Below are 16399 nucleotides of genomic sequence, written 5' to 3'. Positions count from 1 at the left end.
GTCCTCAATACTTGTGTGAATTTCATCCTTTCTCCAGGTTCATAGGGTTTCCTTAAGCAAGCTGTTTTGGAAGTTGATGCCACTCCTGCTTCCAAGCTTGTTTTAATCGGGGAGCTCCACCAAACGCTGTCCACCATGGGTAATCATTATCACATTTGGCACATCAGTGTCACAGTGTTCAGCTTCACAACAACCACAAGTTACCTCTGTACAGCAAGTGGACAGACCGGGGCTATACCACCTAGAAGAATTTTTGACCAAAAATTGAAAACAGGCCTGAGGGTCACATATTAGAATCATCCACCTTTAGCCTGATAGCATCACTTTCTGTCCACTAGGCCAACTGCTCTCTATGCTGTTGTTGTTGTTAAGTGCTGTTGAGTTGTAGGCAACTCATAGCAACCCAAGCTGAGTTATCCATGGCATCATAAGGTTATAATATTTTCAAAAGAAAATGAAACAGAGTGGTAACACTACAGCATTCAAGAGACACGTGGGACCAGAGGCTGCTCAGTAAAGCTTACAGATTAAGCTAAGCTAGTAAGAAAATCTGGCAAGCTACTTTCAAAAATCATCCAATAGCAGCTGGATGGATCACTGCAAAACGTTACCCAATAGTGTCAGAAGATGAACTCCTAGGTTGCAAGGCATGGAGCATGTCCAGTGGCTGCACCAGTGGACCCCCAGCAGAACATGAAAATGGTACAACACCGGGCACCTATATAGCTCATTGTACGTGGGCTGCCATGAGTCAGAGCAATGGAGAACCCAGAGGTAACTAAATCCCATCTTTAAGGGACAAACTAATATTGCAATTTAGTATTTTAGAATTTTTTTCTGATGCAGTGAACATAAGAAAAGCATTATATACACACATACACAACATACACCTATATATTTACTTCTTGTACACTCTTAGTACTAGGCAGGGGCCTTCAAGTTGGTTCTGGCTCCTAGAGATGCACATAAAAAAGAAGGAACGTCGCTCAGTTCTTTGCATCCTCACAACTGCTGCCAGGACTGAGCCCATTCTGGCAGTCACTGTGTCAGCCCATCTCAGTTAGGGTCTTCTTTTCACTTATTCACTTAATTTTCCTTTTCTCTTGCTTAACTGTTTTAATAACATGACAACAGAGCCCCTAGACTTGATAGAATTATGCAAAAGACACAGAAGAATATTGTCTTCCTTTAAAAATATAAAATTAGCAAGCAAGGCATATAAAAAAAGGCAAGTTGTCATTAAATACATGCAAATTTTTTTTTAAAAGAAAGGTTATATTTTCCCATATCATTTGAAGGGAAATTATCAATTTAAACAATACTCAAGTTTATGAAACAAAGTTTTTTAAAAGCATTATAAAACATCTAACTTTCATCCACTTCCACGTCTGCGCTGCTCTTGAATTTTGCACGTAACTGAACTTTCACATTTGCTAGCATCCACTGGCTAGATTCCACGCTGGCATTGATTTCTTCTTGCAAAGTTGTCTTTGCTTCTTCTAACATTTCTTGTGTTGCCTCTTGACAATGGCTAATGAAAACATCACCTACTTGCTAGGGTATCATTAGGCAGTCATCATTCGCCAGCATGATGTCATCACAGGGGTCTTCTAAATTCTGCAGCTGTTTCTCTTTTACGTCTGTCTCTTCCTTTAGCTCCGAGATTCTTCTCGTATTTCGTGCAAACTTGTTTGTCTTCTGTTGGTCTGCAAAGGTAACTTTGACAACGTCTGCAGCTGGCTTCTTCCTGGTGGCCACCAAATTGGGACACTTATCCACTTTCTCACTGAGGATGGTGTCCTTCTCTAGGAATTGTGTTCAAAGTAGGACGGATGAAATCTTGCCATCTTTGATGTCATGCACACTTTCTTTGTAACCGGTGTAAACATATGTGATTAGCTTATAAGTGACAAATGTTTGTAAGAAGATATTTCTTCCTTTAGTATCCACAGCTAGATTGTAAAAAGTATTCTAACCTCTGGAGTGTAAGGATTTTAACTGGGATAAAGTGAAGGAAAAAGAATCAGAAAATTCAGTTTGTAATTTTAGTTGTTATTTTCAAATAAAATCCTGCAACAGGCCAGCTTAGTCCAAAGCACTAAAGACTAATGCATGGATTAAGGTCTCCATTCTCCCATTTCAAAATATAGATAATAACCCATTTATCAATAGAGTTGGAATACTTTTCTGAAATCATACACAGGCAAGTGAGTGCTATGTGGTGCTAGGGGGCTGGATCTGACTCATATTGGCCCCATTGTTGTTAGTGTACCACTGAGTTGGAGCTGACTCCTAGCTGACCCTCTGGTGGGTTTTCAGAGGCAGGTAACTGCATGGGAGGAGATTGCCCATCCTTCTTCTGTAGAGCACCTGGTGGCCTCAAAGTGTGTGCTTTCAGGATTGCAGCACAGCTTCTTGCCACTTGTACCAGAGTGATTCCGTGTACAACGGAAATGAAACCCTGCTTGACCCTATGCCGTCCTCTCAATCTCTGTTGTGTTTAAGCCTTCGGTTGCAGTTACTGGGTCAATCTATTTCCTTGAGGATCCTCTCGTCAATATATAAGGCACCATCTGAAAAGCACTCTATTCTTTTCCGTGCATGAGGTCTTTCCCCAGCTACTGGCTCCCCATACAACATGACCCAATCATGTGGGGTGGTCTCACCATCCTTGCCTGTAAGGAGCGCCCTGCCTGCACTTCTCTGAAGACAGATTTATTTGTTATTTTGCCAGCCCATGGGATATTCAACATTCTTTGCCGACACTACAGTTCAAAAGCCCCAATTCTTTCTAGATCTTACTTATTCACTGTCCAGCTTCTACATGCATTTAAGTACTGAAAAAAATATCACACTATGGGTCAGGCACACCTTAGTCTTTGAAATGACATCCTGATTCCTTAGCACTTTAAAGAGGTAAATGACAACAGATTTGCCCAATAAAATACATTGTTTGATTTCCTAACTGCCGCACCTAACAACAACAACAACAACAACAAAAGTAACAAATTATAACAAAAAGCGTAGCAGGACCTGCTTAACGCAATAGATCTTCACAAGAGTGGGGAGATGATCTTTATTGGTCATGGAACTCTTTGTCGAACAAGTATTGTGGAAACCTTAGATTCAGACAGACTGCAAGAATTCATCACGGAATGTGGTACTGGCACTGTTACCACCTTCATCTGGGCACCAACTATCCCTCATTTCTTAGCAAGTCACAAAGACCCACCAATCATCAAGTCAGTCCTGAACCAAACTCATCTTAACACCAGCCTCCTTCTTGCTCCTGCATCAGAAACTCAGGACTCAAAAAACTGCCCCTGGTACAACTGATGATCCAAATTTAAAAGGCATTCTACCCACTCCCACTGACTAGAACATAGTCCAAAGAAAATGAAGGACCCACCATGCTCAAGAGACAATGCATGCCTCTCCTGCTCTGCTGTAGATAAAGCCTAAATGCCACAGTAGTAACGGATTTATTTCTCCTCCAGCAGCCCATGATTCAATCAGGGCAACTTCCGCGAGAAAGATGGTCAAAAGTCATCATAATAAAATGAGCCATTAACCCAGTCCAATTAATCAGTGATCTTTTTGAAAGGCTGAAACTGCAGAACACAAGAGATACACAGGGATCCTTCTCGATTAAACTTGCTCTATTGAAAATACAAGTAGATGGTTACTGTGTTCTAAGAAATTTCTTTTTCCAGGACTGACTGTTTCTTTGACTTTTTTCAGGTCAGACCAATCTCTTCCACAGAATTCTTCACTGAGACCCATATGCACATTATTGGCAACATTTTATGCTGTTTAGGACATACTCAAGGGATTGAGAGGATCCTGAATGTAACGTAGAGGGGGTTCTTGCTTCTGTGATGACCTCAGGCTTCATATGCAAAGATGCAGACTGGTTATTCTTGGCTCTTCATTCTCAAGGGCTCTTTGGCTCAGAATCATCTTCTGAAAAGCCTGATCCAATCAGGAGAGAAGACTAGCCGGGACTTGGGAAAATTGTGGCAGGTCAAACGCTGTTCTTCTCCTGGTGTTCAGCATCACGTTGGACACTGATCTCCTCTTTTCTTATGTACAGAAACATTTTAAATGTAATGCTCCCTTTGACCTTGCCCCTCATTCAGGTAAGTGTTCCATTACAGCTTGCTTTATTCTGGCATGAGGGATTATTCCTTGCAACGGCAGACAGAAATAGCCTCACAACCTTGACAAGCAGGTGGTTAGTGATAGCGAGCTTCTATCCACTGGTGTCAGACTGACACTGAGTCTCTTAACCTTCTTCTTGCCCTGTGAAAAATACAAATATTTGCAATGGAGGAAATAAAGGAAGGGAATTTATCTTATGAGTTGGAAATGTATTGGCATAGTCTCAATCATTGAGCTTAAAAGAGAATTGCAACAGAATAAGAAATGGGTGGAAGTGCAGTCGTTTGACTTCCCTCCCTCTCTGTGAAACGATTACAGTTCTCTCTTTATATGTGACATGAAAGATTAGTCCGTGCTTTCATTACAGCTTTCTTCATCTGAAATTTTGAAGTTCTCGTCTTTGGCTTGCTATCTATACCTGACATAGTTTTCTTTCCTTTTTTTTTTTTTTTTTTAAAAAAAACTCAATCCATTGGGAAGATGTTGCTGTTGTTGATGGCCTTCGAGTCAAACACAACTCATAGCGACCTCATGAACAAAAGGCCTGAAGCCCCTCTACAACTACCAACATTTCTCAAAGTTCATAGAGTTTTCGGAGGCATGTTATTTAGGAAGTGGATGCCACTCCTGCTTCTGAATTGGGAAGACAGTGTTGTTATTAATTTGTTTTCTTCAATACATATTTTAAAACAAAGTATCTAATATGTAGAAAGGTGTGTGTCAGGGCTCTATCTGTTCTCCATACCTATTCAAACTGTATGCGAAGCAAATCATTCCGGAAGCTGGACTATATGAAGAACATGGCATCAGGATCAGACAGAATACTCATCAACAATTTGTGTGAGGCCGAGGATACAACCTTGCTGAAAGTAAAGAGGATTTGAAACACTTGATGCAGAAAATAAAAGACAACAGTATTTAGTATTGATTACATTTCAACATCAAGAAAACAAGACTCCTCACCACTGGACCAATAGCATAGGTGGAGAAAAGATTGGAGTTGTTAATGATATTCTCTTACTTGGATCCATAAGCAACACCTTTGGTATCAGCAGTCAAGAAATCAAAAGATGTGTTGCATTGGGAAAATATCCTGTCAAGGATCTCTCCAAAGTGTTGAGGAACAATGATGCCAGTTTAAAGACTAAGGCCCATCTGATCTAGAGGATAGTCTTTTCAATTGCTATGCATCTGAAAGTTGGACAATGAAGAAAAAAAAAAGACAAAAGAAGAATCGATGCCTTTGAGCTGTGGTGCTGGAGAATACGGACTATCCCAGAGGCTAACAAAAGAATAAACAAATATGTCTTAGAGAAAATAAAGCCAGAGAGCTTCTTGGAGGCAAGGAAGGGAAATCTTAGTGCTACATACTTCAGGTCTGTTGTTAGGAGAGGCCGTCCTAGGAGAAAGACATCAAGCTTGGAAAGGTGGAAGGTCAGCAAAGGAGAGGAATGGATTCAACGAGATGGATTGACATAGTGACCGTGTCCATGAAATCAAGTATATCGGAGTTGCTGAAGCTGACACAGGATAGGACAGAGTTTAGATCTATTATTTATAGGGGTGCTGTGAGTCGTAGTCAACTCAATACCTGACAACAGCTCATGCAAGCTATCAATTCACCGAAATTGTTGTGTTCAAATAACCGTCAACTTACTGGTCTTCGAGGCTCTATGCAGCCTCATAGATTACGTCCTGTTATCACATAAGCTCTGCTGTTAACTCAAAATTTAGTAGTTCAAGTCTGCCCGTTGGCATCTCAGAAGACGGAGTTTCTGGAAAAACAGCTATTGAAAACCCCATGTAGTATAATTCTCTTCTGATACCCAGGGGGTCACCATGAACTGGAATCCATGCAACAGCGACCCGTTACAACTTCTAATTGGAAAAGGACTGAGAAGGGTGGTGGGAAAATGAAAAACGAATTGCTCTCCAAAATATTAATTTACAAATGGAAAGGGTATTTAATAGTGATTAGACTTTCTTTCACTCTGATTCCTTCCTAAATGAAAGGGTTTGGAAAATTGATGTGAGTGATACCATGAAATCATAATAACCATTGGAGCGACATCTTACTTATCAGGGAGCCACTTAGTTGGCAGGTGCCCCTCAAAGGTGATGCTGCCAAAGAAGAACCAAGTAAGATTTAGAAGAGGCCTCTGCAGTGCTGGAGGAAACCAAGTGCATGGACTAGACGCCTGCACACCCAGGCCCAAATGCAGGGGGCTGCTGATTCTCATTTTAGATGTATTCTGTGGATGCTGGAGAGCTGCTTTTCAAATCCCCAGCAGATTAGAAATAGCAAATTAGTATACTTTGTTGCTTACAGGAAAATGACAGCTGTCAGCTTCATGAGGAGGCGGGGGAGGGGCTGAGGGGATGGGGGGAGGACAGAGATGGAAGGGAGAAAAAACCACGGTTAGCAGACCCAAGGTCTTAAAAACGACAGATGAGGGATAGAACTGTTTAAAAGGGATATATGATTACCTATTATTGTCATGACAGGAGTCCAGAACAAAGGCTGCATAGTAGAGTGTACTTGGGGGAAGGGATAGAATAACAATGAAAGATTATTATTATTTTTTTTTTTTGCTATTTAGAAAGAAAAGCAAATTGGGGGAAGGGGTGGGCAGGGAGAAAAGTGTAACAATGAATGAATGGAAATCCAAAGTCTCTGCAAACTTCCATTAAAATAAATTTTTTAAAACAAACAAACAAACAAACAAACTACAGCACACCAGGGACACCTGCAAATAACTCGAGCACTTCTTGAAGATGTTAGCAGCGTTAAAGCCAGTATTCTAGTCTATCAATCCAGGAACCTGTGTTTAGCTGGGTATGGACACGACCACCCTATTTCAGGAAGATTTCCAGCTATGATGGCTAAGATTGAAAAAGAATGTATGGTACAGTGGGTCCTCACAGTGGGGGCATTCTTCCCTTCAGGAGACTCCTGGCAGGGTCTGGGGACAGCTTTGGTTGTCACAGGCCTGGGGTCAGGGGTGCCAATGGCATCTAATGGGGAGAGACCAGCACTGCTGTGAAAAAGGCTGTAAAGCTCAGGAGAGATCCACACAGCAGAGGAGGATTTGGCTGCAAGAGCTCACAGCATTGACGTAGAGAAAACCTGGGCTAACGGAACACAGTTTACTGATCTGACAAATTCACCTGTGTGGTCCACCTCAGTCCCTACTGATGCGGGAGAGGGAGGTATTGAGCATCTTATCTGTGAAATACTTCACACCTGTCAAGACACCTCTCATCTCATTTGATCTTCACAACAACCTTAGGAGAGAGTACAGGGAGAGAATATAATTTCCACCTGTGAGAAGGGAAAGCTGAGAAACAGAAGGCTGAGGTTTCACGTGATGGAAAGAGGCTCAGACTCTTCACCCTGCCCTTTTTCTTTAGATATATTTATTTCTAGAAGAAAAGTGGAGAAATCAAACTAGTGCCAATGCCTAATACATTGAATTTCACTCTAATAGATCAAAATGAAGACACATGGCATAAGATCAGGTATCTTGATTCTTATGTTCATGGCTGACTTGTTCTCCCATTAGTGATAGACCCTCGAGTGTGCTAAACGCGATTCTCAGTGCTAAGCCCACAATACCTAGCCTCAGGGACGTGGTTTCTGATGGAGCAGGGAGATCAGGAGTATCTTGCTCTAGGATGTTAATGATGCTGTGGTGATTCTGGAGATCACTCTCCAATGACCAAAGCCAAGCTTCACAGTATCGCAGACCTATTCTCTGTGCTTCATATACCTTATTCTCTAGTCACACAGATCATTTCCAAATGAGCGGTGCTTATTTGTGTGAGGAAAACATTTGTCTCGTCCTCTGCTTCTTGTTTCATCCCCGCCTTCAGACATCATTTGACAAATTCTTATTGAATCTTTGAGATTTGGAATAAATGTCTGCCGGATGTGAAGTGCAATATGCTGGGATGCCAACTTAAAAAAGGTCAGTGGTTTCAATCTGTGGTGACCTCCTCCTGAGAACACTTAGAGTCGCTGAGCATCAATGGAAAGCTATGAGGTGGACATACCTTGATGGCGGTGAGTTTCATTTGGGTTAATATTGAGAAATATGGGATAAATTATGTAGACTGCATTGGGAGAGATGAGGGAGAGAACTGTTTAAAAAGGATATAGGACTAGGCATTGTTGTCATGACAGGATACAGAACAAAGGCTTCATAGTGGAGTGGACTTGGGGGAAAGGATGTAAACAATGAAAGAATTTTTCTTTTACTTTTCAAAAAGAAGAGCAAACTGGGGAGGGGAGGTTGGGCAGGGAGAAAAGTGCAACAATGAATGAATGAATGGAAATCCACATTCTCTATAAACTTTCATTAAAATGAATTAAAAAATATCAGGATAAGAATGTTGGTGGTAAACTGCAAAACACATTGAGCTGTTAGCTGAGGAGTCAGGGATTCTAATCTCCCAGCTGCTGTGCGGAAGAATGGCAGGTAATCTTTTCCTGTTAAAACTTACAGCCTTGAAACCAATGGAGGGTTGCTACGAGTTAGAACTGAATCGATGACCACTGAATCAATGGGTTTGGCTTCTGATTTTTTCATATAACAAAGATCCAATAACTGATGACTTTGATTTACAACGTTAGTGAATAAAATGGAATATAGTTTTAGATAACCAAAAGAACAAGTCTGTCCTGAAAGAAATGCAGTCAGAATGCTCGTTGGAGATGAGGGTGGCAAGACTTCAACTTACATTGTTGACCATGCTACTGGGGGGTGGGGGTGCGGTGGGGGGCAATCTCTGAAGTAGAAATCATGTTTGGTGAAGTAAAAGGTGAAGAAGACCTTCTCTGGGGTGAACTGACACAGTAGCTGTATAGATTTATACCTTGTAGGGATTGTAAGAACAGGACAGGAAGAGGTAGTGTTCTACTGTCGATATGCTCCCTGGGCGTGTGAACTGATGTGATGGTGCCTAACCACCTCAAAAGAGAGCTCTGGTGGCTTAGTGGTAAGGAGGTATGCTGTCAACCCAAAGCACATGGTTCAAATCCACTAGCTGCTCCATGGAAGAAAAATGGACAATCTCCTCCAGTGTTAATTACAGCCCCTGAAAACCCCCTGGAGGGTCAGCTGTGAGTAAACTCAATGTTGTACAACCACAACAGCATCAGAGTTAAGGAGCGTTGATGGCATAGTATGGCTGCTAAACAAACTTGATAGCTCAAGTCCACCCCCTGTTCTGTGGGAAAAAGAGACGTCAATCAATATTCATAAAGATTCTAGTTTTAAAGGCTGTGTGCACAGCTGTTGCGGCAGTTTTCGGACATGAAGGACTTGGCCTAGGGTTTAAGGCAGCAGAGGGCTTCAAGCCCAAAAGGACCCTCGGGCTGCAGTCTTTCACTGTTTTTGTTCAGATATTCCTCTAGGTCATATAGCCCTGGTGTACAAGTTGCCGTACCTGCAGTCACTTTTGGTTGCTGTGAGGCTGAACACTGTGACACTGATGTGTCAAATGTGTTAACGGTTGGCTACCCAATGTGGACAGAGAGTGGGGTGGAGCTCCCAGATTAAACAAGCGTGGAAGGAGGAGCGGCATCCACTTCCATAATAGCTTGCCTCCGGAAACCCTATGAACCTGGAGAGAGGATGAAAGCCACCAAAGCATCAAGGACTCTCCTTCATAGGGTCGCTATGAGTCGCCTGCGACTCGACGACACTTAGCAGCAGCAGCAGCAGCAGCAGCAACAACAACAACAACGTTTTAAAACCTCTAGAGAGAAGTTCTGCAGTGTTTCTCTTAGTTGGAATTGATTCAATGGCAGTGGGTTTTTTCCTTCTTCAATATCAGAGAAAGAGGTTTTACCATATGAAGAGTCACATATTATTTTATAAATATCAGTATAACATTAATGACTGTAGAGTGTTGATGTGCTGTGTGTCCATCATCTGGCCTTCTAGGGAGACCTGGAGGAAGCTCACAGTTGTACTGGATTCTTCCCTTAGGCCACTCCAATTTCTCTCTCCACCTTCTTCCTGCTGGGTGCATGGACTTCTCCGGGCTCCCTTGTCCTTTGGTTTCCAGCTGAGATTTGCCAGTGAGCACTGGCAGCAGGAGATTGAAAGACTGGAGAAGAGTGACAGTGATGTTTATCCCCTGTGGCTTCTTCCCTGCCAGCCATGCTGCTGCCTCCCCAAAGAAGGCCTCAGGCTGCATCTCTCTGAGGTGGTCTGCTCCATATTCTCTCTAGGCTTCAGTACTTTCTCTTCCCTTGATTTATTTGGCTGAGGGGTGTAAAGGTTCCCCACTGTTAAGATCCCCAGGGTGTTGCTTTGTCCCTAGTGATTTACTCTAACCTCAGCTCATATTTTTGCAATTAGCTCCTTCCTAAATATCCCTCTCTTAATCCTAGAATTTGACTGAGCTCTCTTTCCAATTACAACAGTGTCACTCACTTTTATATTCCAAGTCTAACAAAGACCCTGGCCCAAAGAAGTTATTCAAGAAATGCTTGTTACAGTGTAAATGAATGAATACAGATGTTATGATACATTTTCACTGCCAGTGTTACAATTTCTCATTTGTCAAAAAAGCAGCTTTCATCAAAGGCTCCAATTTCCTCAGAAGTAGTGAATTATTTTTCTGAACTCAACTAGACACGGGGCTACTTATTAGTACTGCTGTTCTCTGTCATTTTCATCTTTACAGAAAATAGAAATAAGGTGGCGTCTGTACTTTCCCCAGAGCAACCAACAACTCTTCATTACTAACCTCAAATGCAAAATAAATTCAAATGCAAAACTTCTGTCCTTACTAAACCCTGCCCAGAAAACTATCTCTGATGACATACAGAATGACAGCATAGTAGATATAAAATAAAAAAGAGATAATGCAATGAGACTCTTAAATTGAAGACTAAGTTTCTTCTCAAAGTGAATACCACACTTGAATGAGAATCAACTTCAAAGAAATTCTTTTAGGTTCTTAGTGGTGGCTGTGTCTTTGAGGTTAGCAAATGCCTACTGTTAGAGTAAAAACTGCTTTTCAACTTAATTCAGAAACTAAGAAAACACACGCCTTTTTTTGGTAGCTATTATTGTCCACAGTCCTCCCTCTCCCATGCTACCATGACTGGTACAGTGAATAATAATTATAGCTCCTGAAAGATGTTTACTCATATTCCATTGACCATGAAAAAGAATTTGACTGTGTGGATGTTAACGAATTACAGATAAAACTTAGAAGAATGTGAATTCCATAACACTTGATTGTGCTCATGTCAAAAATAGACCTAGAAGCAGTAGTTCAAAGAGAACAAGGGGATTTTAATGTCTTAAAATCAAGGAATGTATACATCAGGATTATACTCTGACCATTACCTAGTCAACCTATATGCTGAGCAAATGGTCAGAAGAACTGCACTTTGGAGGAAGAATGTGGCATTAGGATGGGAAGAAGATTAATTAATAATCTGTGATATACATACAATACTACCTTACTTACAGAAACAAAGAAGACGTGAAGAACTTATTGATGAAACTTGAAGACTACACCTTCCTCGCAAACTACATTCTCAACGTAAAGTAAACAAAAATTCTTACTGCTGGATTAATGAACAACATCATAGTAAATGGAGGAAAAATTACCATTTTCAAGGACATAATTTACTTGGATCCACATCACACCACTGACAACATCAGGAGAGGATCATTGATAAATGGGATCTTCTAAGGATTAAATCCTTATGTGCATCAAAAATTTTCCCAGCAGAATAAAAAGAAAACTATTGACTAGGATATAACATTTAACAATACCAACTCAAACAAGATTTTTGTAACAAAAGTTTACAGAATCCTACAGGGCCTCTATAAGAGAGATTGATAACACAATTATAAAACAGGCAAAAGACATCAATGGACCTTTCACAGAGGAAGAGATTTGAATGGCCAACAGATACATGAAAAAATTATGCTCAAAATCACTGGCAAGAAGAGAGATGCAAATCAAAACCACAATGAAATACCATTTTACCCCAGTGGCAAAAGTTTAACAGGACTGCAAGTAATACATGTTGGAGAGGATGTGAAGAGAATGGAACTCTAATACACTGTTGGTGAGGTTGTAAAATGGTACAAGTACTCTGGAAGGCAGAATGACATCTCCTCAAAAAAGCTGAACATGGAAATTCCATATAGCTTAGCTATTCCACCGCTTGGAATATATCCTGAGAACATTAGAACTGAGGCACAAATGGAGATTTGTACACCAATGTTAATAGCAGTATTATTCACCATCATAAGAACATGGAAACTGCCCAAATGTCCAACCCACAATCGAATGGATGGAGAAATTGTGGCACATTCACTGGACTACTACCCAGTACTCAGGGGCAATGATTATAGAAAATTAGTACACAACTTGGAAGGGACTGGAAAGCATTTTCTGAGTGAACCAATTCAGTAGTATAAGGACAAATACTATATAAGACTTTTATTGTAGAAATAGAAAAATTACTTGTAAAACATATATGAGGATCAGGGATGTGGAGGGTAGGAGCAGAAGGGTGAGGATGGGCAGGGGGGAAATCACAGGGTTGCACAATTTGATGGATGGAGGAAGGGATGGGTAAAGGAAATGAGAAAGATCAGGCAGGGATCTGGACAGGGCAGTGGCTGACATAGTTCAGTACTGATTGATTTTATAAAAGACAATGAATCGCAAGGATTGTATGAAACACAATGTAAATGAAGGATAGTGTGAAACACAAAGTAAATGAACTTTGCAAGCAAACCAATACAAAAGAAATAGCAACAAACAAACAAAACACATCAATGAAAGAAGCAGTCAAGAAAACAAAGGGTACATTGCATAAGGTCACATCTGTTGTCAAGGAGTCTTTAAAGTGCTAAACTGAAAGAATGACAATATAAAGACTATGGGACCACGATGCAAGCCACAGTATTTTTAATTGCTTCCTATGCATGTGAAAGTTGGACCATGAATAAAGAAGGCTGAAGAAGAATTGATGCTTTTCGATTTCGGTGTTGGTGAAGACTACTGAATTGGGCTGCCAGAGGAGAAACAAATCTATCTTGAAAGTAAAGCCCCACTGTACCTAGAAGCAATGATGTTGAGACTTTGTGAATGTGTTCTCTGAAGGAGTCAGTCCCTGAAGAAAGACATGAGTCAGTTAAAAAGAGGAAGACTCTCACCAAAATGGATCGGACATATCAGGCTTAGGCACCGCAGACATTGTGAGGACGGCACATTGTGAGGACTGGGTAGTGTTTTCCTCTGTTGTACGGTCATTATGAGTCCGAGTTGACTCCACAACAATGACACCCTGACCATTTACAAAGGTTTTGTAATTGGCAATGAGCCCTATTTGGCTACTTTTCAAAGCTTATCTTGACAATACTGCAAGGCAGGTAGTCAGTAGTCTCTCCATTCTGCAGAGCGGAGCCTTGGGGAGACTGATTGCAGAAGTTAAATAGAACTCTGGTGGCCTAGTGGCAAGAAGCTGTGCTGCAATCCCAAAAGCTTGAGGTTTGAATCCACCAGCTGCTCTGCGAGAGAAAGACAGGGAATCTCCTCCAGTGTGGTTAACTGCCTTTGAAAACCTGCTAGAGGGTCAGATATGGATCAGTTCTGGCTTGACGGTCCGCAACAACAACAAAACTACACTGACTCAGGTAGCTCTGGTGGCCTAGTGGTGAGAAGCTGTGCTGCAATCCCAAAGACACGTGGTTTGAAGCCACCAGATGCTCGGCGGGAGATGGATGGCTATTCTTCTCTGAAAACCCACTGGAAGGTCAGCTATGAGTTGGTTCTGACTTGAAAGCACACAGCAACAACGTACTGACTTAGGAGCCACCACTAGGAAATGTCCTTCTCTAGTCAGTAGCCGATCACCCTTAAAATCCAAAAGGGACACATGGATACAAAGAAATCTGAACTTTCAACCCAATATATAGTTCTTTTGGTGTAGAAGTGTTTGACTTTTTCAGTCTTTCCAAGGAGATCAGGTCATAAGAGCTCTGAGAAGGTGTTTGGGATGAGAGCAATAAAGAAGGCAAAGGGACATACATGGTAAAGGGAAAAGAATAAACAAAAAGCTATCTTACACATTTTCAAAGGTAAGGCAATTTCTAATAGGTAACAAAACGCCTTGTACATTTCTGTTAACCACCATAAATTGAAAAAAAAAAATTTTCACGAACAAACAGAGAGTTAGAGGCTCAAATCAACATGACTGTCTCTTTAAATGCTACCCTGCACCTCATATATTATGGAGAAACGACAATGCAGAACAGATGGAACAGCATAAAGCAGATGCAGATCTGGAGTCTAGAGAGAGAAGAACAATTCTTCAGTTAACAACGAGAAAACGAGGCGAAGGCACTCACAAGATAGAAAGGGAACAATTTACACCTCAGAGAAGTCACTGAGAACACACGTTATCGCCAACAGAACAAAAAAAAACATTATTTCATTGCATTTGAAATTACTTTCCCTCTTCCTGGAGTACAAAATAGGCTTCTGTGAAACACTCAGGAGAAAAGTAAGAGGAAACCAGAAGACTTGAAGGCTGTGAGTAGATAATAATGTTGGAAGCCCCCATCCAAGGTTCCAACAGACTTCTGGGCTATAGCTCACGTATTGCAACTAGTTTCTATACTGGAAGATGGCTTTCAAATAACCTTAAGCAAAGGTTAGGTGAAGATCATCTGTTGTTGCTCTTCTTTGTCCTCATATTTTATGTAACTGCCTTTGTTTTTAAAACTTCTCAAAAATATAAAAATAAAGAGGATGGTCCAATAAGTCCACATTATTCACCACTGACCAATCCCTATCACCCTTGCTTCTGCTCTTTCCTGCTTCACTTATTGAGTTATTTTAAAGTAGTCCTGATAGAACATTTTTTTCTTGTTTTCCTCATTTGTAAAATGTGCCTCCTTCCTACAGATGATGTTTGAAAGAGACACGTTTCCGTGTTAAGCACAGAACCCTGGAGAACAGAAGTGCTCAGGAAGGATCCCAGCTAATTCCTACCTGTAGATTTACAGAAACAATGATGAGAGGGTACGAGAAACTAAGACTCTCATTGTCAAATGTGAGATAGAACAAAACAGGTCAAGGAAACCAAGCCCTTTCTGGGATCTGGCTTCGGTTTAAAGACTAGCTATTAGAAAATGTGAAACTCTTCTAGATGTTTTACTCAGAAGATAAGATTTTATTCAGAGGCATAGAAACATGAAGGATGGGGTGATCTATTAGGGATCTACACATTTTGGCTTTTTGTCCACAGTATTGCTCCATATACCATAATGCCACCCAGTGATAAGAGAGGAAGGGAGAGAGGGATGGAGGGAAGGAGAGAAGGAAGGAGAAAGAGAGGGGAGAGGAAGAGATGGGAGACAGAGAGAGAGGAGAGAGAGGAAAGGGGAGAGAGAGAGAAAGAAAGAAGGAAGAAGGAGGAGGAGGGGGGAGAGAGGGGAAAAGAGGGGAGAGAGGTAGGAGATAAGGAGAGAAGGGAGGGAGTGAGAACAGGGAGTAAGTGGGACAAAGAGAGAGAGTGAGATTGATTGTTGGTGGAGACACATAGAGAAAATGTCATATAGAGTCTATGTAGGATAATCTTTCCTCTTCAGAGGCAGCCCCAGCGCAGTGTAGGGAGCTGGCCGCACTGGCAGGCAGTAGAGATGGCAGGCTGCTCTTAGTCAAGGCGCTGACAGTAAACACATAAACAGTCCTTGAAAGACTTCCCCAAAGTGCAAATGCACTAGCCACTCCTTTCCTGAACCACAAGAAGGATGGCTTTAATCATGTAACATGAAACGTCCTTTACTTTGTGCTTTGGCAAAGGCCATATTCCACTGCAATTGAAATACTGCTGCATTCAGGGCTGACTTAAAAAAAAAAGTTTCTTTTTATTTTCAGTCTCATGTTCAACTTTCTTATTCTTAAGAACACCTGCAAAAGGCAACACAATTCTTCTTGCTTACTCTTTACTGCTTAAGATAAATGCTGTGCTCAGCCCACAGCTCTTGTTCCATCAGCCTCTATTTCCCTGTGAGGTGGCTGGTGGTGGTGTGTGCCGTTGAGATGGAACTGACCCACAGCTGACCCTCCAGTGGGTTTTCAAAAGCAGTAAGTTACATGGCAGGAGACTGTCCATCGTTCTCCCATTGAGCAGCTGGTGGATTTAAACCATGTACCTTTAGGGTTGCAGCACAGTTTCTTACCACTG

The 16399-nt window shown here is 41.4% G+C and overlaps 1 pseudogene; it reads right to left on the bottom strand.

Moving 5' to 3' along the window:
• Window positions 1–1365: 1365 nt before the first annotated feature.
• Window positions 1366–16399, bottom strand: part of LOC102843977 — a 74292-nt pseudogene continuing 59258 nt past the window's right edge.

Source organism: Elephantulus edwardii, unplaced genomic scaffold (assembly GCF_000299155.1).
Source record: "Elephantulus edwardii isolate Elephantulus edwardi_28Jun2011 unplaced genomic scaffold, EleEdw1.0 scaffold00003, whole genome shotgun sequence".
Lineage (NCBI taxonomy): Eukaryota > Metazoa > Chordata > Mammalia > Macroscelidea > Macroscelididae > Elephantulus > Elephantulus edwardii.
This window is presented reverse-complemented; position numbering and strand designations above follow the sequence as displayed.